The following is a 26830-nucleotide window of genomic DNA, read 5'->3' on the forward strand; positions in this document are numbered from 1 at the left end:
CTGAAGAGTTTTAAGTAGGGAAATGTGTCCTGATTTCTCTTTTCAGAGGTCACTCTTGGCTTCTGTGTGGCAAATACATCAGAAAGGAGTGAAAGATGGAAAAGGAGGAGGCCAATTAGCCAATTCTTACAATCCTTTGTGCAAGAGAGGGTGGTGGGTTGAAATAGACTGGTGGCATTGAAGATGGAGAGATGTGGATGGATACAAGGTACATTTTGGAGGTAGAATGAACAGGACTTGGGAATGTATGTTTGTGAAGGAAAAGTCTTTAAAGATGACTCCTGGGCTTCTGATTGTAATAACTAGATAATTAATTTTGCCAACAGAGGGAAATCTGAGAAGGACCAGATGTGGAAGTTGGGGGATGGTGGGGACGGAGGTATATAGAGTTCCACTGGGAAGAAAATGTGATACTTGGAGTGAAGGCACTCTTATTGTTAATGTTCAAAGTATTTTGTAAGCAGTAGCTAATTAGTTCTCATAACAGTTTTTCTGAGTTGTTAATTACCTGAGCCCCATTTTACAGGCTCTGGAGAAGAGCAAGTGTCTGTAATTTGCCTAAGGCTAGAGTAAATTATAGAACTTAACAGCAGCACCAATTAATTCCTGGTAGTCCTATGCTCTGCCAGTCTTTCTTAAAAGAGTAGCTCTTTTGGTTAGGATGAGTAAATCAAATGCTATTTTGAAAGAGTAAGTCATGGATTTTGAGGTTAATAGACCCAGAGTCAAGTTTGACTTTGCCCCTTATTACTGATGTGATATGGACACATATATAATAACAATACCTTCGAGCCTTCAGTTTCCAATAAAATAATACTTATAGAATCAAATACTGAACATGTTCTCATTTCTACTGTATCCTCTGCCTAGAAACATTTTTTCCCCCAGAAAACCAACTGTCATCATATTGGAGAGAACGTCTCTGATCATCCTGCAATAAATTAGCAGCACCCCCACCCTTTAGCCTCATTTGATTTCTCTTTATAGCACTTTTTACCACCTGACCTATTATATATCCATTTCCATAAGATCAGGGATTTTGTCTACTTTGTTTCCTGTTGTGTCTAGAATGCTGCCTGGCACAAAACTGCTCAGTATTTGTTGAATGAATGAATAAGTTAAATGAAAATTTGTATATACTAAAACCCTCTGCATGATGTCTGCCATGATAGGAACTCAATAATAGTTATCCAAATACAAATTGAGAAACATACTCAATTTTATATATTCCTTGTCTAAGAAACTATTTTAATGGTATTTCTTTGTATATTATATTAAGGATAAGTCTTTAGCTATTTCTTGAAAAGTTATTTACCAATTTCGTGCTTCATTTGATCCACATAAGGAAAGACAGTCTTTGCTGTTCCATGGTAACTTGAATCGTCATTTTGTGGATTACAGTTATGTGGTTATGAGAACAAATCAGTTAATGCAGTGACTCACAAACAGTATGTGCATGAACAAACAAAACTGACCAAAGGTTCGAAAGTATGCTACCACCACTTAGACAGGGATGAAAATTTTATTTTTAAACAATTGAGATGAAAATCGAGTTATAGATGCTTTGTCATCTCCCAGACCGCCCAGGGAGGAAAGCTACAAATAATTTTTCCTCTGTAAAAGTACTCAGCTTCTCAGTAGTAATTTTATTATAAAACATTCTTTTTTGATGTTATTCCCAAATAAAATTTGTATCTTTATTTTTTTTTTTAGATTCCACATATAAGTGACATCATATGATATTTGTCTTTCTCTGTGTGACTTACTTCACTTAATATGATAATCTCTAGGTCCATACATGTTGCTCCAAGTGGCATTATTTCATTTTTTATGGCTACGTAGTACTCCATTATATGTATATATACCACTACTTTCTCCAGTCATCTGTCAATAGACATTTACGTTGTTTCCATGTCTTGGCTATTGTAAATAGTGCTGCTGTGAACACTGGGATGCATGTGTCTTTTCAAATTAGAGTTCCCTCCAGATATATACCCAGGAGTGGGATTGCTGGATCACATGGTAAGTCTATTTTTAGTTTTTTAAGGAACCAAAACATTCATTCTTAATTTCTCTATTTTAGTAGTATGGGCCTTACCATTCTTACTACTTTCTTTCTTTTAACCTCATCTTTAAATAGTTGCTCAAATGCCACCATAGAGGTGAGGCCTGTTCTGACCACTCCCCCTCCTGCCCCCAGTACTTCTGGTCTCCCTTATGCTGCTCTAGTTTTTCAAACCACAGCACTTGCCACCTTAAAGCCATTATATAGTTTACCTACTTACTATGTTTATTGTCTGTATGTTCCGAATTAAAATGTAAACTTCATGAAGGCAGGAATTTTTATCTATTTTGTTCACTTACATCTGCCCAAGGCCCAGAACATACTCTGTCACATCATAGATGAATGATAAAACCAAGCAAAATTATAAGGTTGTTGAAGGTTAGGGAGCCGAGATGGAAACTGCAGTACCTGGTCTCAAGTCACACCAGACAGTTGTAGTAGCATAATCCCAGCATGATGCCAGTGTGACTTCCAACCATGACATCAGCCAAGGATGTCACTGTCTCTTCTGCTTCTCCCCTAAACCCCCCAAGCATTCGTATCTACCTGGTCACCAGCCCCTGGTTCAGTTATTTTCCTGGCCACTTCTATTTTATTAACTGTCTCTTCCCCATCTTCCTGATTTTCTATCTTCCCTCCTTCATTAAGAATAAAGAAATGAATGAAACATCAATTGATGAATCACTCAACAGATGTTTGCTATTTACAACTAACGTTTACTGAGTATCTGCTATTTATTTAGCACCAGCAGGCATACAGTATATCCTAGTGGTTGAACCAGCAACTTTGGGGTTGGACAGTCTTCGGTTAAATCCTGGCTTTGCCTATTACTAGCTTGCTGACTAGGGACGGTCGCTTAACTCCAGTTTCCCCATGTGTGAAATGGAGGTAATAATGACATGTGCCTCAGAGGCTGTTCTGAAGAATCAGTGAGAGTGTGAGTATGAAATACTGAGAAGATTGCCAGACACAAATTAGGTGATCCATAAACATTAGCCCTTAAGATTAGTTCTTACCTAGTGCTCTGTGGGGAATAGGCTATATATCCAAGACTTGATCCTTGTCTCCATAGACCATCCCAACGCATAAGTAAATTAGAAGACAATCTAGGGCTGGATATATGACCTGGTACTCATTTTTGTGGCTTAGAGTGTAAATAGGTATAGCAGTGTTATAGAGAGTGAAAAGGGAAAAAGAGAAAATGCCAGAAATACGGATTTGTAGCATATTTAAGAGGCAGAAAATATATATTATTAGATTTGTGGTATATTAAAAAATTATATAAATAGTACATTTTAAAAATATATATTAAATTCATAGTATTAGAGGAAGAAAATTGTATGACTCGCAAGTGTTCTTAGCCATTTGAGGTGCAATGCACTGCAGTGGCCAAGAACTTCGGTAGCCTAGAACCACACTGTAGGTTCAAATCCCAGCTCTGCACTTAATTAGCTGTGTGATGTTGGTCAAGACATTTAGTCTCTCTGTCTATCTTTCCTCATCTGTAAAAGGGAGGCGATAATAATAGTGAATATATTGCAGGATTGTTATGAGAATTAAATTAGCATATGCAAAGTACTGAGAAGAGTGCCTAGCATATGGCAAGTACCCAAGTGTTAGCTACTATAACCCCACATTTACTTTTTCTTTATCTCAAGCCTTCACTAGAGAATAGTTTAAAATGCCATAATTAGACTCTTCCATTACTTCTAATATGTAATACGTGTATACTTAACTTGAGTTACCTATAATATGTTGGTTGCAAACATAGCAAAACAAAAGAAAAAGCACAATCCTCCTTAAGAGTAGTCTTAATGCAATGATGTTAGGTTAGCATCCTGCCGACTCCTGGGAGGACCAGTTCTTGAATTCTGAAAATGAACTATACTGTGTGTGAAGATGAAATGGGCTTGATTGTGTGTTAAAGGGGAGACCTATTTGATTGCTTCATATGCCCAAAGTATCAAGCTCTGATATTTTGCATTTACAGCACTACTCTTCCTCCATATGGATTTCTAGGCTCTTTCATTGGCTTAATATTTTTCCATGCAGGAATTACTCTTTAATGACTGTACATGGCACATATCTACAACATAGGCCTCGTTATTTTTTTCTTGTCTCACACGTTCATTACAGTGTAAATTTTCCTTTATACATGTCATTTTAAGTTTACAGTATTGTTCCATTTGTCTATTACTCCATGATAAAGCCTACTCAAATGAGCACTGCATAGAAGTAACCGAAGCAATTTTTCATTTGAGCTGCTGCTCAAATTGTATTTTAAAGTAGTTCTGTCTCTTTTACTTCAAATAATATAGTACATCAAGATGTTGGGTAACATGAGATGTTGGGTAATAAAATCTTTCATAGAACAGGATGCAAAATAAAGCACTGTTACAGAGGCTCTGGCATGCCAAAAAAAAAAAAAATCTTCCTTTATTCTGAGGTTAATAACAATGTTTTATATCCTGGGAAATAGGTGTGTATCATTGCAGTGGAGAAACCTTAACCAAGTAATCAAGGTTAATGTCACTACTAATCAAAGCTATCGACATCCTGTTCCGGGGGAGGGTGTGGCTCAGCAGTAGAGAGCATGCCTAGCATGCAAGAGGTCCTGGGTTCAATTCCCAGTACCTCCATTAAAATAAATAAGTAAACCTAATTACTACCCGCCCCCCTCCCTGCGCCTGGAAAAATAAATAAATAAATAGAAACAAACAAATAAACCCCTCCTGTTCCCCCTGAAATGATGCACCAAGGACACATCACTTCTATGGTACTCCTGCCAAAAAGGCAATCTTCAATTTAATCACAAATAAATGTCAGAAGAACCTAAACTGCGAGACATGAGCTGATGCTCATCAATAATGTCAAGGTCAGGAAAGAAAAACAAAGACTGAGCAACTGCTGCAGACTGGAGGCTACTATGAAGACACAACAGCTAAATGCACTGTAGGAGCTTGTGTTGGATCCTGGGCTTTAGTGGAAAACTGGTGAAATTCAAGTAAGGTTTACAGATTAGTTCACAGACTAGTTTCTGTGTTAACCTTCTGGCTTTAATAATTGTACTAGTGAAAGATGAACGATGTAGCTGGTGTTAGCTGGGTAAAGGGGTCATCATGAACTCTCTACTATTTTTGTAAGTTTTCTGTTTAAATGTACAATTATTTAAAAATAAAAAGTTAAACAAACAAACAAACAAGAACTCTCTGTGTCTGACTTTAAAGTCCTGACTCTTAACCACTAGAATGCACTTTGAATTCTAGGTCCAAGCTACAGAAGGACTGTTTGATGATTGGCATCTGAATTTGCATTGCAAGACACCTGCCTGGTGTCTCAGAGCTAGGTCATGTGTCTAAGGTACCTGGAAATAAGTAAATAAGATTAAGTAACAGTTCGCCTTCAATTAACTTTCAATCCAAAAATAATTACAAAGCATGTCAGGGTTCAAATAATACCTGGCATTTATATGACACTTACTATGAACCAGGTACTTCTCTAAGCGTGTTACAAATTTTAACATATTTAATTCTCACATCAACCCTGTAAGGGTAGGGAGCATTATTTGTCCCTTTTCTACAGATGATGAAACAGACACAGATCTTACTTGCCCAAAGTCACAAAAGTGATAAATGGGAAAGGCAAGATTCAGATCCAAGCAGTCTGGCTCTAGTGATGGATATGTGCTTATCCAAGACTCTACACTGCCCTCCACATAACCTCCAGGTTTTGTGTTATTGGAAATTTTATTTTGAATTACCTATGGCTTGGGGAGCACCAGGGTTGGTCAACGTTTAGGGTCTTGAGGCCTGGACGTCTGTGTCCAGTCATGACCTGGTACACAGCTCAAAACCATCCTGCAGTGTCCTGGATCTACAGAAAAGGCAATGAAACCTCGGCCAGATTGGCTCACTTGTCTAGCTTTGCCCCGGAAACCTGGAGAGAAAACATTCCCTTCCCAAACCGAGGGCTCAGTTCTCTATCTTGGTGGTGGGTTTTATTTTCTCTACACAAACACAGAATCAAATTTCTGCTACGTAATCAATGAGTTTGCAAAGCAAGGATTCCATCACCCTTTGATAGTATCATAACTGAACACGTGAACCAACAGACTCCTAAAACTACTGGTGAATCAATTCAACTAGAAAAACTGGAAGTATGCTAACTGGCATAGCTGGGCCAGAGTGGGTGGAGGAAGGCTAAATTTCTATTCATGAAGTCTGATTCATTTAGAAAAAGAAAAAGTCACATGCCATCAGATTGGGATTTGTGTTCACTGCACTGAGGAGAAGTGCAGAGCCTTCACACTCTCAGGGGTGACTAAGCCATTATTTCACTGGGAACACAAAGAACTATTGCTTTGCATACCCCTCACTGTAATTAGCTCTTGCAGGCAGGGGATGAAGAATCAAACATGAGAGTTCCTTGGCTGTGGGCCAAATATACAGAATTATTTATTTTATTTTGGTTAAGGAAACAGGATAAGAGGGTCATGTCTCATAGCCTGTTACTTCATGGCCCCTGATCTACATGCAATGGGATGATAATTATGCACTCTTCTGTCTGAGAGTAATAGGACAGTCCTTCCAAGAGACCCATATTGTACATGCTGGTTTGAGCCAGTCATGCACTGGTAAATGTTTAACAACCAGCTTTGGGAGAGGTTGAAGGCTGATTTGTTTTGTTTGCTGATTTCTACGGTGTAAATAATCCTACCCTGGCTGATTTCGGACTGCTAATCTGGTATCACTGAACGAGGAGTTGGGAAGAAATGGATGCCCAGTAGCCATCGTTACTTACTCCTTCCATCATTCAAATGCAGTTGATGTAAATCACCTTAAGAAGAGAGATAATACAAAATACAATGAAATAATGTTTTAAGTTTTTCCTATGTTGCTTTAAATGGAATTTATTTAACTGTAAGTTTGCAATTTAATTTTAATAATGGCTATGTTTAACGACTGGCTCACCAGCTGTGAGAGCCAGAACAAGGCAGCTCCAGCACTGCTGGTTTGAGACCCGTGGCGGGGGCCGCTGTGTGGCATGGGCACAGAAGAACTCAAATAGATTGGTCACTTCAAAATTTGATCCTGCCCCTTGTCATCCAGACTTCTATTTTCTCATTCTGTGAGACAAGTCATTCTAGCATGTCTTGCCTCACGTTGCTCACCAATAGAACAGAGAGTAGACCATTCCTATTCCTGGTGATAGATTCTGTAGGTTATCTAAGCCAAGCCTCTGATTTTACAAAAGAGGGAAGGAAGTCTAAGAAGAGTCAAATAATGGTAATAATAATAGCTGACATTGATTAAACTCCTACTGTATGCCAGCGGCTGTACTTGGTACATCATGGGTCACCAAAAAGCAGCTCCTCCTCTTGACTTCGTGTTATCATCACCCAAGCTGCCTCCCATTTATTCTTTGAGAGTAAGGACTAGATTTATCATTTTTGTATGCTCTGCCGTAAGTTGCACAGAACCTTAAATCTAACAGGTGCACAATAAATGTTGACTGAATTATACCGAGATATTTAGGCTCCAGATCCAAATATGCTGCTTGAAGTCTTGGAAAACACTACCCCAGTATTCCCTGTCATTGCCAAAAAGGCTTTTAGAACTTTTTGGGGGGAGTAATAAAATATACATATTATAAAATGTACCACTTTAGCCATTTTTAAATGTATGATTCAGTGGCATCAGTTATGTTCACAGTATTGTGCAACCATTACCACCATCCATTTTAGAACTATTTTTAAAAGACATGCACAATAGTCACTATTTTTTTGTTTGTTGTTTATTGAATAAGTAACATATGTATATGACAAAAATATATACAGTCTGTTAGGATTTATAGGAAAAAGAAAGTCTTCTCATTCCAGACGCTGTAACCACCCATTTCTTCTCTCCAAGGCAACCAGTAATCATTTCTACACATCTTTGTATTTGATGAGGACATGAATACTAGAGCTAGCTGGCCTGGGTTTAAATGCTGGCTCAACCCCTGACCAGCTGTGTGACCTTGAGCAAATTACTTAACCTCTCTGTGTCTCTGTAAGATAGGGATAATAATAGGTACCTATCTCCTAGGGTTGTTGTAAAGATTCATGAGTTTATTTGTATAAAGTGCTTAGAATTGTGCACATAGGAAATACTATCTACTTCCTGTGAAGAATTCTCTGGGATTACTGTCTTCCCAAAGATCTTAGCGCCTATGTGAGTGATATGCAACTATACACGTGTCACAAGCAGTGTGGGAGCACTGAAGGGCAAGGGATGGGATGAGGCAGCATCACATGCTGGACGAACACCGTATGGAAAATAGGAGATAGGTGACCTTCCTGTGCTGCTGACAAGTTTGGGGGCCATCAGACTTCACCTCTCTGGGCCTTTGTTTTCTCATCTGTGAAATGAAAACATTTGACTGGATAAATTCTAAGGTCCTTTTCCCATTTAACATTCTGTATCTGTCTCTAACAGTTTTGAGAGGAGCCAGGACTTTTTAAAGGAACTGAAGAAACTGAATTAGTAGATAGGGAGGAGGGCTCCTCAGACAGGCATTGATACTTCAGTGGGATCAAGACTCCCAGGTCACACGTGCCACCTGCTTGAGTCATCTGGTTTCCCACATCCTCTTTTTAAAGGAGCTACGCGCTGCTCCTCTGTGCTAAGATTCAATTTCAAGTTAATGTGGTCCAGCTCTAAAAGGCCAGAGGGAGTCTTTGTTAGCCTTGATGACTCATAGGGACAGTGTGCCCCTTATTTTACTGACTACAATCCAGGTTTACTATGCTAATAGGTTATTGGGCCTTTCGCTTGATTTTTTTTAAAAGGTAAAATTTACCAGCTGGTAATCTCTGGTTATTTTCTGATCGGCTTGGCCAGATGGTACTTTCGGTGATAAAACTGTAGAGCACAAAGAGGTTTCGCTATGTTCTATATCTTCTCTGCACTGTTTCTCACATATCAACATATCTGATCCTGCAGACTTTTTCCCTGAACCCAGAAGTGTAGACGTTCAATGATGAAAACTGATGAGGGAAGCTCCCAGAGTCGAGTTAGCCTGGAGTCATCCTCTAGTCACTGTCTGATTAGACATTCAAATAAAACTATACATGCATCTGTTTGGATACTCACTTTGAGTATGAACATTTAAAACTTCACCGTTACTGTTGCTGTTACCGCTGTGTTATCATTACTGTTGTAGTGACAATGAATATTGTATAGAATACTTCTATATTGCCATTCACACTGTATCTTTTCAAATATCAACTTGTTTGATCTATGTTATTATCCTTTGGGGAACTGTAGGAGGGTAGATGAGAGAATAAGCTTCAGAGTCCTACCAAACTGGGTTTGAATCCCAGCTCTGCTCTTAGATTTCGTTAGTCTCAATGTCTTTATCTGTAAGATCAGGGTAATAACAGCTAATTCCTATAGTTGCGGGGGAGGTGGGGCGGAGGTGGGGGTGGATTTGGAGACCTAATACAAAGAGCCTATCTCAGCGCTTGGCTCATAAAGCACCCAATAAATGGTAGCTATTACTACTATTGTTAGAATTATTCTCCTTTTTGACATGCGGAAGTTGAGGCTCAAAGAAATGAAGAGGTTTACTCCGGTGTTGTTTATAACATAGGTGTTAAAGCTGTGTGATTCAAATGTAGGACTTTGGGATTCAGAACTTGTCTATGTTCTTTCCACAGTGTGACTGTTGCCACCCAAAAGAACTGTTTTAGTACACTAGAAGTGCCTAGCTTTGTTATTCAAGTAGTTAAAAAGATATTTGTTGTTTTTTAAAGTTTTATTTGCTGTTTGGCTTTTTTCTTTTTACCTCTTACATAGTTTCTCTCTCTCTCTCTCTCTCATTTAATAGCACCCAAATTAGGAAGTTTGAAATGAAGAGCAATAAAAATACACCGTGAATTGATTTCTGACTCATCTTATAGCCAGCCAGCTCCAAATTACATTCAAGTGCTTAACTCTTTGGAAGTCTCCAAACATTCCCTTAGATCTTTGGAGCTGGAAGTCCTCTTCCGTGTCGTTGACACAGACCCTTCACGAAAGCAGAGGAAAGGACAGAGGCAAAGTTAGCACAGGAAGTTCAGCTACTGAAGGAGCCAGCGCTGGAACCCGCACGTCCAGGGTTCCAGTCCAGGTTTCTTTCTTCTTCTCTTTGATCTTCAAAGAGAGTTCTCCCTCCTCCCTTTTACTAAAACTAATGTATATTAGCTTCATAATTGTATGTGATGGATTCCATGATCAGTTTAAATATCAGCTGGTTACACAGTTGTGATATTAGAGACATTTCAGTCATAAGACTAGTACGGCTTCTTTGGAAATCATGCTGTCAAGATGGGAGCCTCCTCCCAATGTTTTTGTTCTGGTCTTAAGGCGGTAACAAGAGGCTTTCTCGTGACATACCTAAGCCTTCCTGCTTTGGGCAGAATCGAAAGTAGGGCAGTACTCGCCAATCCCGTGGTATTTCAGTGTCTCCCTATGGTCACAGCCAATATTAGGAGGTATGAAAATTTAAATCCTATGCTTGCAGCCTCCCTCCCTTCCTTCCTTCCTTCCTTCCTTCCTTCCTTCCTTCCTTCCTTCCTTCCTTCCTTCCTTCCTTCCTTCCTTCCTAAGCCAAGTACACTGCTAAACACAAATTTGGAGATTTTCCAAAATTTAGGCCTCTTTTTTTCTTTTTTTAAAAAGTTAGGCCTTTTTAAATTTGATCTTCTAGAAGATCCTTTCCCCCTTCTTTCTCCCACAGTCACAGTGCCTACCTCACAATACCCCCAAAGGCAGTGAATTTACAAATGCACAGAGGAGAAAAATCATATGTGCACAAGTTTTGAGTTATGATCCCTGACTATGTTGAGCACGTGACCTAAATCAAACAATGATGGTCATCTTGTGTTTTGAACTGGGTATGAATTATTTTCAAACTCTTCTTGTCACTTAAACCTAAATTTCATTCCTAGCTGGGACACCTTGGACAAATCATTTGACCTCTCTGGGCTTCTATTTTTTCCTTGTCAATGTCTATGATAATAGCTCAAAGGGCTGATAGAAGAAATAATTAAGTGCTATCTGCCCAGCACATGGCAGCCCTTAAAAAATGCTAGTATTCCTTCTTTCCTTGCCACCTTAGTGCCTTGACTGTCCCTCTTCAAATCCTCCTTGGTTCTTTCCTGATTTCCACTAATAACACGGTGGAGCTCAGGGCCATTTTCCTGTGCCAATTCCCATTTCTGACACTGCAGCCTGTTTAGTTCATTTCCATTTCTGCTCAGCAGGGAGGACCATGGCTCTGGAATTTGTGTTTCTATTTGTTTGTCTGAGGTCTAACATTGTGGGGCATCAGCCTGTACCTTCAGTCGGATCCCTGCTGGTCCTGATTCTTCACAGGAGGACAGGTCTTCCTTGGCAGTGAGATTTTTAAAATAACACCGCAAGCAAAGCACAGAAATTCAGCTGTAATCATCCTTCCCTAAAGACCAGCTGCCTGCTCAAATGAAAGTCTTAGATTCCTCTCCAGGATTACATCTCCTTTTGGGCTATTTACTCAGCCCGCAGTTTACTACAGAGCTGGGTTTCACCCTGTGATAAAAACTACAAAGATAGCAGCTTTCTTAAAGACTGATGGCATCTTTGAGTTGCCTGGGGCTTATCTGCAGCAATTTTCTTATAGCCACTCCACCAGCCCTCAGGCCTTTGGCCACTTTTCACACCCTTGGAATTTACTCTGTGGATTCCTAAGGGTCTAGGCAAATCTTTTTGGAGACTTACTGTGAACTGAAAGGACCCCCTTCTTTGCAGTAAGATCACAATTACAGTCAGTCCCGCGGGAGGGGCAAGGAGAGGATTCCTGACCTCTCAAGACAAGTAAGAATTCCCCTTGGCCCAGAAGTGCAGGGTCAGGAACATGGCTTCAAGCTCCCTCCTGTGCGTGCAGGGATTATGGCCAGGACACATATTCACATATTCTTTCATCAAATATTTATTGGGCATCTACCCCATACAGGACACTCTGCTAGGGCCTGGACTGACAGATGAGTGAGTCATAGTTCCTAGTGGGCAAAGGCCAATATGCCTACATGTAATCACAATGCTGTGTGACGCACATAAGAGAGATCTGTGTAAAGGGCCAAGGATCTCAGGGGAAGGAGACCCTCACCCTGCATGGTGGAGTGTGGTGGATGAAAATGACATCACAGAGGAGGTGATCGTCCAACAGAGCTTTAAGAATGAGGAGCTCCAATGACTGGAGACAAGTGGCTTAAGGGCAAAAGTGGAGGAGAAAGGAGAGACTGTTTGGATCCCTGCAGAAGTGGATTGAGAGACAAGGACTTGAATGCCATAGTTAATCTGGGGGATGACCCCAGGAAAGAGCAGGAGAGTGGGGAATTCAACAGGAATGGAAAAGCTGGTGTGTTAGCAAGACAGTTGGCATTGTGAATAACTGGAGCTCAACCTCTTTGGGCAGCTCTGGGAGTCAGTGCAGCATAAAGCATGTCTCAGAGTTATGCCCACGGAAGGGCAAAGAAGCTGGAGTAAGAAGAGGAGTTGCTTCCAGGGACACTTCTGGCTTGCTCTGCCTAGGGTGCTCCCCCAGCCAAAGAAAAGCCACAGAAAGAGAAATGCAGATGTTTGCAGCAGTTTTTGGTGTGGACAGATACATGTGGCCTGATGTGAGTGAGGCCCCTATAGCATGAGACAAGAAAGGCACTGAGACATGGAAAGAGCACCATGAATTACGGACTATTAGTGAAGCGATAAGAAATAAAAGTGAAAAAGAAGGTGGGAGTCAAATTGGATTCCTGGCTAAGGGGTTGAGTTTTTATTGAATAGGGGATAGGGGTCACTGAGGGGTCTGGGCAGGAGAGTGCCATGGTCAGGTGAGCCAAGTGCCATAGAAGTGGGACAGGTTGTGAGACGGAAAGGTGAAGCAACACCCAGACACCACTACCGGATAGACACATCGGCAGTGCTAACAGAGACGAGTTAATCATTCCTTCTTCTGTCCTCCCAGGCAAAGCAAGACCCTTATGACATTATAATAGTTGTACATTATATATGCCATTATAATAGTCTGTACCCAACCAGACTATCAGTAGATGGGCTATGATTTCAAGCACCAGCCTGAGCCCAACACCTAGTGCAGGGTCTAGCACATTTCGGGGACTCAGACAGTATCTGATTAAATGGATGACCATGTTGGTTTATCCTCATAGCCCTACCCAGAGCTCTTCACTGCTTATTGCAGGATTATCCTTGATCCCAAAGGGCACTAGATTATTGTGTTCATGTGTTTTGAATGTGGACTGCAAAGGCCTTGCTGACAGGATGCGTGAAAGTAGTTTGGATCTCCTCTATAGGCCCAGAGCTGGTCACAGAAGATGCTTCCTTCCCCTTGTGCTGCTCCAGCAATGCCTCAGTGGAACTGTGCCTAATTGTCACTTCCAGGGAAGACATTTTGTCACAGTCCTAATGTCATCATTGGAGGCTGGACTTTCCCTCTGCCCTTGGCCAACTAAGTGGCCTAGCCCCCTCTTTCTGCCTAAATCGGACAGTAGTTGCTTCTGGTTGCCAACCAGAGAAAGAGGTCTATCATTGTCATTCAACAAGGGGATAGTTTTCTGAAGTGGCTGTGTGACCTTTTCAGAAAATCCCCATGGAAAGGGGAAATATCCTGATGGTAAACAAGAGGAAAATAGAAACAATTTAATAGCCAACTCATTTCTGGAATGGGGCTCCACACCCAGTGAATCTGACCCAGATCTCAAGAGAGTTAATAGGATTCCACCACCATGGGATCCAAAAAGAACCTCAAGAGGTCATTCAATCCCTACTGAAGGCACAACCAAACTGAATTCATTAAACAGCTATACTTCAAATGTTTTAGGAAGATTATTTTTTTCCATTAGAGATCAAAAAAGTTTTATGGATAAGAAGCCCTTCAAGGAAGTAACAGAACTTAAGACCTGGAGATTCATTTCATAGTTGAGGAAACTGAAGCAGAACCAGTACTAAAATATTGTCCCTTGACCCCCAGTTTAGAAACTTCCTTCAGTCAGTCATCAAGCATTCCTTGAGTGCCTATCATGTGGACCTCTACTTAGAACTGGGAAAACACAGCTCAACAAGGCAGTTTCTGCACCCCCAGGAGAGGGCTCATAATCCAGTTGGGCAGAATTATTTGCATTTAATTAACTATAACCAAACGTCACCAATGCTACAATAAAGACATATTCAAATCCATCTTGAAGTCTTACCAAGAGTCTTTTTTTCTTTAAAAAAATAGGTGCTAATATTTATAACAGATTGCAAATGCTTCTTCTTCTACCTCCTGCTTCCAGTCCTCGTGTCCATTAAGAAATGTATACACTTGGGTACATGCTTAATGACAGCTGTGTAAACCGTTGAATCTTACAGTAAAAACAGAAAACACATGTTCCCATCTCAAGTTTGCAGTGTCAAGCTGTTATTTGTCCAAAGAATTAAATGAGCTGAACTGAGGTCCATTTACCTTTCAACTGCCTACAACCTTAGAGTCATGGTCCCTGTGCTGACAATAAATGGAATCAGATCAAAAGAAGAAGAAGGAGAAAGAGAGGAAGGGGAGGGGGAGGGGGGAGCAGGAGGGGAGGGGGAGAGGTGGGAGAAAAAGGAAACCTTATTACTTGTCCAGGTTTACTGTAAAATCCACAATGAAACACTTAATATTTCTGAGTGGAGGAGTCATATGGGTCACAATGAGTGGTTGTCATTGCCAAAGTAATAAGTTGAAGTTAGAATGTGATTTTATTTGAGTAATACTGTGTCAGTTAGGCTCTGAAAGAAAGATGCTGGTGGATTAGCATATTATTGTTTTAAAAAAGAAAGAATGCACTGGTCTTACTGGAGTTAAGAAAGGAGGTACTACTAGGGTTAAAGCTTTCTGAATAGTAAGACATGAGGGAGAAACTGCCCCCAGGAACAGACAGTTAAGTGTGTATAAATTTCACGAACTCTGCCATTGTGTATGACTATTTCATATGACTCTTCATTTAAGAATTGAACTTGAAAGTGTGAGTCACTGATGCATTACAGTAAAGATGCCACTTAGGTTCAGGAACCGAATCTCCTTCTGCTCCTCTATTAGTCAGTAATGACCTAGTTAGTTTCAACTGCCTGCCCCATAGCTGGACGCAGTGGAGAACCTGTTCCTGGCAACTCATGAAAGGCCCCACTCTCCTACCTGCAAGTCTCCAATTCTCTTTATGAGTCCCTATTTTGATGGGTGGCCAGAGACAATGGCTAGAAGCAAGAAACCTTGGAAGTAGTTGCCTCCTCTCTTTCTCACTGCCACACACTCCCTTCTTCCTTTCTGCATTCAGCTGGCATCAAATTCTCTCAGTTCTATTTATTCAACATAGGGAGGGTTCAGTTACAGTAAATAGAAATCATTCTAGCTGTTTTAATCAGAAAGGGATTTAATATATGCGATTAGGTGCTTATACAATTGATAGAACAGCATTCCATTGGAGCTTGAGGTCTGCCCTCCACAGTAACGCTGCAGAACTGGCCTGTCAGGAGAGCTGCTGCATTGCCACAATCAGGAAGGTGAGGAGTCAGAAAACCACCATTATAACCACTGAGTTCAGAGACATCACTTTTCTGGGATCAGAAAGCTACCACTGCCATGTTTACAACAGAGGCATGCTACGTCTACCAGGTCCACACCAGCAAAAAAAAAAATGGGTGCCCTGTGCTCTGTGCTCTCTCTACCCACAAAACCAGCAGACCCTTAGGATGACGCCACAGGAACATCCTACATGTTTATAGCTGTGCCTGCTGGAAGAGACAGCAGAAGCAGCCAGAAACCTGGCCCCCTCCTCATTTTTACCTTCTAAACCTTGCACAGAATGGATCTGTGTGTCAGAACTCACATTACATTTGGAACTTTAACTGCAAGGGGTCTGGGAAATGTGGTTTTTAGCTTTCGAGGCTTTCAGGACAAGAAAGTGCATTGGAAGCAGAGTGGAATGAAGTAATTCACAGTATCTACCACATTCAGCATCTCTTGAATAGCCACTGCCCTGTGAATTTTGTCATCTCTTTCCTGAGCCACTGCAATTTCCACATAACTAGTCTCTCCGCTCCCAAGTTCTCCCCCCTTCAAGCCATCCTCTGTGTTGTGCTTCAGACACACCTATGATCATGTCATTTTCCTGCTCAAAATCTTATCACCCATAAGAATGAAGACCATTCTCCTTTCAAGTCTCTTAACTAGCTAGCCCCCACCCACCTTACCAGCTGCAAATCCTGCCACCTCACCACCCACCCCCCCGGCTCCCGTCACACTGGATGCTAAGTGCTTTCACTGCCCTCCCCCAATCTAGTCCTTGTCCTTCCTGACCTTCCCTGACCAGAATGCCCTGCTACCCTTCATTTTCTCATTTTTAGTTCTAGAAAGTTTCCTTCACTTTCCCCTCCTTTCCACACGGGCAGAATTACTGGGTTCTTTCTGGCATTTGCATCTCTCTCTATTACCCTCCTCACTTTGTATTATGTGCAGTGACACATGTGTCCATCTTTCCAAGATGAGGGAATGGATCATGTTTCTATTCATCCAGTGTGTGACTCTGGGTAGATAATAAATATTTGTTGAGTGAATGAATGAATGAATGAATGAATTGTCTTGTGTATCTAGGACACCCAGTCCTATCTGACTAACTTTTCTCTTCAGCTTATAGACATTCCAAGGCCTTTCTCCTCTCCAAAGGCGAGCTTTCCTTTGCTCCTCTGGCTGTTATCCTATCCTTGTTCTTCATTTCAAGTCCATTTATCTGAGAGAGTTGTCTACACCTGCTGTCTTCATTCCTTCACCACCCGGCTTTACCACTACATCGTTGTCAAGGTCACCAGTTATCGCCTAGTTGCTAAACAAAATGGTAGTTTTCAATCCTTATCTTACTTAACCCTTTGCCTCACTTGACTTTGTGAACAGGCCTTCCTTTTTAAATTTTATTTTATTGAAGTAAAGTCAGTTTACAATGTTGTGTTAATTTCTGGTGCACAGCATTGTGATTCATATATATATATATTTCTTTTCATATTCTTCTTCATTATAGGCCATTACAAGGTGTTGAATATAGTTCCCTGACAGGCCCTGCTTGAGTCTCGTTCTTTCTAGGACTAACACTTTCTCCTCAGCCTTCTCCGTGGACTCTTCTTCCTGTTTCAGTACAGAGTTCCTGTCTCTAGCCTTCTTTTCGTTCTCCCAACACTCTGGTTGACCTCATGGCTCCATTATCCTCCTAACTCATTTCTTATCATTCTCTCCTTCCATCTCTCCACTCCAGCTACACCAGCCTTCTAGCTGTTCTTGAATATGCCAGCAACACTCTTGCTCTGCCTGGAGTACACTTCCTCTGGGTGCTTTAATTGCTCTGACCCTCAATATCTTCAGTCCCTCTCAGGGTCACCTTTTCAGAGAGAACTTCTCTGACCACCATTGAAATATTGCAACCCACTTCAGCTTTCTTTTTCTTTTTAAAATTTTTTTTGGGGGGGGAGGTAATTAGGTTTATTTATTTATCTATTTATTTTTAATGGAGGTACAGAGGATTGAACCCAGGACCTTGTGCATGCTAAGCACGCACTCTGCCACTGAGCTATCCCTTCCCTTAAGTTTATTTTTCTTCCCTGCTTTATCCTTCTATTCCCTTCCCTGCTTTGTTTTTCTTCTTAGTACTTACTGTCATCAAACTTGGTGTATATTTTACTTATTTATTTTTTTCTTTCTCTTCCAACCAGAATATAAACTCCATGAGGACAAGATTTATGCCTGTTTTGTCCACTGCTGTTTTCCCAAGTTCTAAAACAGTGCATGGCACACGGTAGGTATTCAAAAAATGTTTATGGAATAAATGATTATTTCCGCTCCAAACCTTTTTATATCTCCTATCTCACCCTCAAAATCTGATTAGTCACTAAGCCCCATGACTCTTACCTCCTAAATATATCCTTTATCCTTTCTTCTCCATCTACTTTGCCAGTACCCTAGACTCTAACAGGTATCCCAATCTGATCTCTACACTCCCTATTCCAAACCCTTCTCAACTCCTTGGCATAACAGATGATTCTTATTAACTGGTCCCTGTCTATTTCTCAATTTCATCTTATACTACAGCCATCTAACCCTCTAGCTACAGAGAATTACTTGAATTACAGAGAATTCAAGGGTGTCTCACACCCTTGAATCCACTGTCTCACTTATTCTGGGGTGATTTTCACTTTCCTGAAATACGCTTCTCATCTTCTTTACCTGGCCAACTCCTAAGCAACTTCCAGGCCTCTCAATGCTGATATCACTTCCCCTAGATTAACCCCTCAAGCCGAGATTAGATTGCCCCGAACTTCTAGGATTTACATACTGTAAGGCCATCGGCTGGTTGCTTAACCTTTGCTATAGAATACGAGTTCCTTGAAGATGGGGACCATATTTCATTTGTTTTTCTATATTCAGCATGATGCACAGAACTTGACACAGAGTAGATGCTTGATAAATGTTCATTGGATAAAGCAATAGGTAGACAGCTGGATGGTGAATCGCAACAAGAAATACTTACATTGGGCTTATAATGGTCTGGTGCTCTTGCCAGCACCCCACTTACAGTAACACGTGGACTCTTCCTAATACTCCTAATGGTGAGGGTACTGGCAAGGAGGCTAAAGGCCCTGGATGGTTAACTTATTTGCCCACAGTTGCACAGTAAGTGGCAGAGACAGGATTCAGACTCAGGTATCTGGGTCCAGACTGTGTTCTTAACTACTATGCTTCAGCTGGTGATGGATGGATGGAAGGTGTCTACGAGGATATTCCAAGCAGAGAAACAATAGAAGCAACAAGGAGAATATTCACATTATTTTTATGTGGCTTTTATGGTCTCAATTTGGCCATACCTGAAATGAATTCTCCCCTGTAAAATACTCATTCCCTACAATGTATGTCAAATGAAACCTTATCCATATTTTGGAAGACACATTTGTACTCATTCTGTTATGTGACCCTCAACCTCAGATCCTAGATGAGCTAAACCCTACCTTCCTTGACATGTACTTCTACAAACTGATATCACAACATTCAAATGTATGTCCACATTCACTCAGTCATTCAACAAACGTTTTCTGATTGCCTACTGCCTACCGCATGCCAGACTCTGTCTTTACACTGGCACTACTGCTACTAGAATACACAGACCCTCTTTTGTGAGGCCATGGAGTACAGCAGTTAGGATCACAGATGCTGGAGCCAGACTGCCTGGGTTAAACCCCAGCTCTGCCACTTTCTAATTATGGGAACTTAGCAGTGTCACCTGCTTTGTGCTCTCTGCATCTTCCTCTGTAAAATGGGTATAATAACAGTCTATCTCCTGGGGTTGTTGTGAGGATTAAATAGTTAATACATGTAAAGTGCTTAATACAGCGTCTGGCAAATACTCTAGTAAGCATTTAATAAACGTTAGTAATTTTATGTTGACAATCTTTTTTAATAAGTTATTGCTGAATGATTGAGCTGCTTCTGTGAGGCTGTTTTCCTTTATAAAATAAAAGGAAATCTGTAGGTCTTCTCTGGTGGGGAATAAGCCTTAAAGGAATATAAAGGAATTAACAGCATGTGTCGCCATAACAAAACCATGTCTTGGTCTTGAGTGGGCCTTTAAGGGCCTGTAATTTACATCAGGGGTCCTTCCATCTCAGCAGGCTGGTGAGGCGGGAAAAGCCTGCAGTCTAAGCAGGCGGGCTTTGGCAGAGCTGTTTGTGCAGGAAGAACGAAGGTCAAGGGACTCCTTGTATTGAAGGCCTTTCTCAAAATGAAGGATTTGGCTTCCGAGATTAATGTTCGAAGTGAACCCCTGCTATACTTAATTCCCTTTTCTGTGAACTCAGTACATTTTTAAAATTCAGTTACAGGCCCTCCTATGGTGTGGCATGGAAACCACAAACCCAGATGCCCTTCCAGCGGAGTTCACACTGCCCTCCCTCATTCTTCCATCTGTGGGCTGATGACTGCGTTCTAGGGTTAGTCACTGCGCTAAATGCTTTGGCTTAATGTGTGCCCAGGAATAACTTGTGTTAAATTTGCACACATTCGATCCAGTGGGGATTTGACATCAACATTAAAAAAGAAAAGAGTTCTTTAAAAAGGCTTCTATGGGTAGCTACTGGCCACCATAGGAGGAAATGAGACACTGTGGAAATTGTGGAGATGAGAGGTCTCTCTGGGTCAAGTTGCATGTTCTAGGTTATAATGGGGTGCTTTTCTTTTTTTAAAATATTTATTTATTTATTACTGTATTATGTAATTATTTTATTTTGGTGGGACGTGGGTCAGGTAATTAGCATTATTTATTTTTAGAGGAGGTACTGGAGATTGAACCCAGGACCTCGTGCATGCTAAGCATGCGCTCTGCCACTTGAGCTATACCCTCCCCACCAAGTCAGTTTACAATGTGTCAATTTCTGGTGTACAGAATAATGTTTCAGTCATACATATACATACATCTATTCGTTTTCATATTCTTTTTCATTATAAGTTATTTATTTATTTCTTAATGGAGGTATTGGGGATTGAACCCAGGACCTTGTGCATGCTAAGCAGGCACTCTGCCACTGAGCTTTACCCTCCCCCCCCCCATAAGGTTTTTTTCTGAATAATTTCTGTTGGGCAAAATATCACCAGCCTCAACAGAAAGCTTGGGTTCAGATCAGTGATTTTATCCCATTTACCAATAAGTTTTCCATTTCAAGTAAAAATAAGAGAAATGAGGGAAACAGGTAGAAAGTAAATCCACTGAGAAGATATTTGCCTTTTTCACTTTATAAGTTCAGTTTCCATAAGAAATAACAGAAGTTTCCCTCCCCACAAAAATCAATCACTCATCATGTAGCCACTGTTACAAGGCATTGTTATATAGGGAAGTCATTATAACAGTAATAACAGCAGTTATACAACTATTATATGCCAGGCATTGTTCTAAGCTCTTTGCATTTATATATTGCATGCCTCATTTAGGCCTCACATGTATGATTTTAGTGCCTGGTCTTTGATCTTTAAGAAAAATAACTAGCATGTATTGAAAACTTAGCGGATGTCCAGTGCTGTGTTTTTATGTGTATCGTCTCATTTAATCCTCATGATGACCCTACAGTTAGGTATTGCCATCAGCCACAAACTGAAGCTCAGAGAGTTAGGTAATTTGCTCATAACCCCATAACTGCCAAGACGCAAACCTGGATCTTACTGACATCAAGCCTGAGTTCTTTGTCTTGCTGCCCTTCTGTTTGTCACAGAATTCGAAGCATCTGCAGAGGGTCAGCACATCTAATTTTCATAGGGCACAGATCTTTGGGGTTCTTTGTGGGTTTCCGTACTTTCAAAGAGAGAAGTGTCCACAAACTCTGGCTGGAATTTCCTGGCCCTCTCCCCACAACTAGGAGCTAAGATAATTGGAACTCCTTGATTCTGTTCCCTAACTGGGTATAGGAATAGCAAAATGATAGTGCTGGCAATAGGAATAGTGAAAAGCCATTTAAGGAAAAAAACCCAAACAACAACAAAAAGACTCCTTGGCTCTGCCACTTACTAGCAACTTGGAGCAAACTTCAGTTTCCTAATCTGAGCAATGGGTGATACAAATGCTTTGTGCCTTACCCATACATACCTCACAGATTTCTGATGAACAAAGATGATAATACATCATTGGAAATTCTCTGTAGATGTGTGGTTATCATTATACTGTGGTTCTCTACAAAGGTCTGAGGCTTGCCTCTATTGATGAGGGTGCCTTGGAATAATGTTATTTGATCTAAGGTTTAAATGTGTAAAAGACAATTCTTTAAGCTGTAGAGTAGGTTTTTCCAGGTATGAAAGGAAATATCATTTCTGGAGTACCTACAATGTGCCAAGAATTGTAATGAGATTATACCCCTCATTATTAAACTTAAAAAAATTTTTTTTAAATATAATTTTAGAGGTTACTTTCCTTTTACAGTTATTACAAAATATTGGCTCTGTTCCCTGTGTTGTACAATACGTCCTTGAGCCTATCTTACACTCAATAGTTTATGCCTCCCGCACTCCCACCCTTAAATACTCCTCCCCTCCCCCACTGGTAACCACTAACTTGTTCTCGATATCTGTGAGTCTGCTTCTTTTTCATTATATTCACTAGTTTGTTGTATTTTTTTAGATTCCATATATAAGGAGTATTATACAGTATTTGTCTTTCATTGCATTTCATTTTCGTTTAACTCATAGAAATCCAGAGAGGGAGTAGTTGTTATTTTATAAATGAAGAAACTGAAGCTCGGAGCAGTTAAGAAATTTGCCCAGCATCACAAAACTAAGAAGTAGACCTGAGATTCAAACTCACATCTATGGGAAACGAATCTCCGTGCTATTTGCATTCACTCTAGCGCTCTGCCTTTTGCGTAGATGGGAAAGAAAAAAACAGAAAGCAAAAGGCAAGGATCTGCAGACCTCAAATACCCCAGGTTCATAAGGTCTGCCTGAGAATTAATCATAATCATAATCATAATAAAAATAATAAACAGGGGTCAAGGTCAGCCACAAAGAAGTAATAATGAACGCTCACTTTCTTCTACTATTGCCTGCCACTTAAAAAAACCTGTTTTATTTTCTCCATATTCCTGGGGAGAGCAGTGGGAAGTAGTTGGGAATAAGAATTATACCCACTTACTAAGTGGCAGTGTGCAAAACTGAGAAAAAGGAGCAGAAGTGCCAGGCAATATTTGAGAGAAAGTCGCCAACTCAGAACTGCCATAAGGACTTGCTTGCAGGGAACTGGGCCTCCTCAAGGGCCATCTTCCCTGCCTGCAGCTCAGCTCACCCATAGTCACTGATCTCCACGCTTTCAGACTCACTTTATTATTCCTGGTCGTTATTACCCAGGTTTGGCCCAGGGCTTCCCATGGAAAAACCTGTTCTGAGACAGAAAAATCTGTGAGCCTGAGAATGTCCCCTCTTGTATTCTATAATGCACAGGGTCTCTGACACTGAGAGGCTCAAGGCCATACATTTGGAAAAAGAAAATTAAAATCCAGTGAACGTGGAGCTGGAGTTTTTAAGTTGTCTCATGGCTGTGGACCGTTGTCCCCTACCTGGGAATGTCAGCCCTTAGGTGTGGTCAGAGAACAGAGGAGAGATCTCACTGCCTGCTCTTCATGGTTCACCCTGGCTTATATTCTGACATGGAATGAACCTGAAACTCAGAAAATGTTTAGTTGATCTCAGTTAAATCATGCGCCATAGGGAAGGTTAAAAAAAAAAAATCAAAGGGATTTTAAATGTTTCAGAATTCTTTGCTGGTTTGAAGGAATCATTTTTCCCAAAGGTGGCACATGCTGCTTTTAGATTGAACTAGAACTGGGAACTATCCTGGCCTCACTACTCAGGGAAAACTTGCACTGACCTCAGTGTCTTCAATCTGCAAAATGGGGATAAAGTACCTCATAGGATTGATTTGTATGATCAGGTAAGATGAAGTGGGTGAATGAGGTGGGTGAATGTGCTCAGTGAAGTGCAAAGGGCCTCATTCATATAGAGGGACGATGATTTTTTTCTTTAAAAATGAAGTTAAGTGGAGGAAAAAGTGTGTCAGCACTGAGCACATTTTGCCTTCAAAAATCACTTTGGAATATTTATGAGGAATTTAAAAATTATTTCCTTCTATTTCACACTATTTTTCAAAATACAGTGACCATTATTTGTTCAGCATTAGCTTCTAACCAAATAAGTAACTCTCCCCAGGGTCAGGCAGCAAATGAAGTGCCTAAATCCAAATTAGAATGAAGCATGTGTCCAAGGTTGATTGCTATGTCCAGGGTCCTGAGCTTCCTTTCCATCAGCAAATTTCGTGGAATGTAGAGGCCAATTTATCTCCATGTATCCTGTCCATCTTGCAACTTTTAAATGAGATGAAAACCAGTAGGACACTATTTTATAGAAACTTTATTTTCCATTATTTTCAAGACTTCCCACAATGAATGTAAACTGCAAAAATCTGATTGTTAAACTCTTTCAGAAATGGAAGCTGGGAGAGGTTAAAAAAAAAAAAAGAAAAAAGAAAAAAGAAAAACTGGCTCATGGCCTTACAGTTAGTGGCTGTGCTGGATCAAAAGCCCACTTTTCTGGTCACGACCACTTCTCTTTAGAAAAAAGTCAAGTACAAATACAAATAACAACAACAATAATTACGGTCACTAACACAATGTGTCAGGCACTGTTCTAAGCTCTGTGCATGTATTAACTCATTTAACCAGCAAGAAAAATATTTTTGGACTATTCCTTCACTAAAGAGCCCAATGAGAAGCAGCACTTTTTTTTTTTTTTTTCCTCAGTTGAATGACATTGCAACCCGAAATCACAACTCCGTTTTAGGTTCCTGGTAGTGCCTGCTTCCTCTTCTAGCCTGTTTAGTCACAGAATTCGATTCCCGTTGGCCGATTACGCGCCTACAAACAGGCTTAGCGCTCTATTGAAATGCGTGAGGCTCCTTAACTCTTGCATAAACAGGTAATGCGGCGGGGTGGGGCCCAGATTGCGGATTTCTTCGGGATGGGGATGGGGTGGGGGTTAGAGCCAACTCCCCAGAGATCAGTCAAGGTTAAGAGAGGGCTTGGTTGCTGTTTTTAAATGCAGTGTTTTTTGTTCCCTTTCTAGAAACCAGCTGTAACTTTAGGTCAGAGCGCATTAAAATGAGCCACTTCTGAGCCAGCAGCGCCCAGGCCCCAGGCCCTGCTGCGAAGGCCCCGGCAAAGGTCAGGGTTTGGTCCGTGTGACGTTCCTTCCTGCGCTCGTCCAAGCGGTGCTCTGCCTCAGGTAAGGACAGTCTGGGAGGTCCCCCCTTCCATCGGGCACGCCACCGTGTTCGCTGTGATCCTACCTGGTTAAACGACTTCTTTACTTGGGGGAAGAACGAGGGTGGGGTGTACTGATCGGCTTGTGATTCAAAAGCAGGTTCCTTATTCCTCAAACACGGTTCTGCTTGGTTTCCCTCAACAGCCCAAAGGGGGCCAGACGTCTGATGCGGACAGATGAACTCAGGTGGAGCAGGTGCCACTTCTGGGGCCATTTCTGACTGTCTGAAATGGATGTGACTTTTTGAGCAGGGAGAGAAGTCGGTCTGGTGAAGTCCCCAGATCCTCCCGATCAAGGCAGTTTTTTTTTTTTTTTTTTTCAACCTTCAGCAAAGGTATCTGCGCTCCTAAAACAACAGGAATGTTGCACTGGCCTTCAGCCAGTGGAGGCTCAGCAAGCAGGATAAAATTTCAGTGCAGATTTACGGGAAGTTGCCGGTGTTGGGAGTAAAAATCTGGTTTGGTGAGTTTAAGGGAAGGGAGTAGACGAGAGACAACCTTGCTACTGTGAGGCGAACGGCCTCGGCTGGGGGAGGGCAACAGGAGGAGGGCGGAGGGAACAGGGAAGAGCTGTAGACGAGACTCCGAGCGCTCCCCGTGCGCAGCGCCGGACGCAGCAGGGCTCCCGGGGCCGCGGATCTCCCCGGGGTGCGGATCCGGCGCCGCTCTGCCAGTGGAGTCGCCGCGCTTTCAAGTTCTCGCTCCCGCCAGGAATTTAGCCCCAGAGAGCTGCCTTCTGGTTATCGCTCCTGCTTCCCACTTTGGAATGTGCAGCTTGGGACAGTGAGAAGCCAGGACTCGGGCAGTTGTCCTCGTAGAGAGTTTCTCTCTTCAGGTTTCCAAGGTTAAGAAATTCTGACAAACTGGAATTCCCAGAGTCTGGGAGCTAAGCCTAAACGATCTGTTGCTTTAAGCGGCACAGTGGGGAGTAGCTGGACACTCCTTATTTTGGTTTTACATTAAAAAGAGGGAGGCCGAGAAGATGTGGTAGGTTACTTCCTAGCTGTGTAAATTGCTACCCGGCTGTGAATGGTGTAAATTTCTGAAGTGGGCGACCGCAAATACATAACAAAGGTAAGGTAGTTTTTGGCAATCCTTCTAACTACTGTCCCTTAATCTTACATTTGGGTCCCAATTTTGAAATTTTGTTTTCTTCTCTTTTTAGCCCTTATCTCCCTTATTCTACTATCCCCCTTCCGACTCTGGTATATTTAATGGGAAAGCAACGGTTTAGAAAAAGATTTTAAAAGCGTCAGCTTCTGGAAAAGCAGAAAATCATGTACAGTCAGCCCCATCATGTTTCCTTTGGTGATGAAACCTTTTCCATACAAGGGACAGATTTTTTTTTTTTTTTTGTCCTTGAAAGCATATGATTGGGCTGTGCAGAGGCACAGGTGACTTTTTAGACTCATTAGTAAAGTGAAATTGAGGAAACATTGGTGACAGGCATCTCATTTGAGTGTTTAGGCCGGGGGAAGGGGGAATGTCTTCCTGCAGTCATTTACCTCCCAAGGTAACCCTGAGTGCAGGCTTAGTTGTTAAAATTTCAATCTGCCTGAAACTGTAGGGCTGATGAACTATGACAGCTGGCAAATCACCAGTCACTGGATATTTAAGAAATCAGTTAAAATAAATGAAGTGGAATTTTTCAAATAAGTGATTCATTTTTTAATTAGGTAAAAGTTCATCTACTCTTGGGTACTGTCCCAAGGCATTTGGGGATGCAGCTTCTTTCATGAAGGCTTATCAAAGTGATAGAAAGATAGTGTCCTCAGGGTACTTACTCATAGGCCGTAGTGATTTGAACGAAAAATCAACTTTTTTCTAGTGGCATTTTAACGGCTCA

The 26830-nt window shown here is 41.3% G+C and overlaps 1 protein-coding gene across 7 annotated transcripts in view; it reads left to right on the plus strand.

Annotated features, from left to right (window-relative positions):
• RBM47 (RNA binding motif protein 47) overlaps nt 1–26830 on the plus strand; it is a 240335-nt gene that overhangs the window by 67965 nt on the left and 145540 nt on the right. For 2 of the 7 annotated variants that reach the window (XM_074348873.1, XM_074348885.1), the window contains 2 exons: nt 17857–17939; nt 24788–24946. The gene's annotated coding sequence lies outside the window, so the exon portion shown is untranslated. Of the gene's footprint in view, nt 1–17856; nt 17940–24488; nt 24641–24787; nt 24947–25336; nt 25448–25524; nt 26059–26830 lie in introns of those variants that run through there. The other 5 variants (XM_074348899.1, XM_074348879.1, XM_074348893.1 and 2 more) reach the window with 3 other exon arrangements.

The sequence above is a fragment of the Camelus bactrianus genome, chromosome 2, assembly GCF_048773025.1.
Source record: "Camelus bactrianus isolate YW-2024 breed Bactrian camel chromosome 2, ASM4877302v1, whole genome shotgun sequence".
NCBI lineage: Eukaryota > Metazoa > Chordata > Mammalia > Artiodactyla > Camelidae > Camelus > Camelus bactrianus.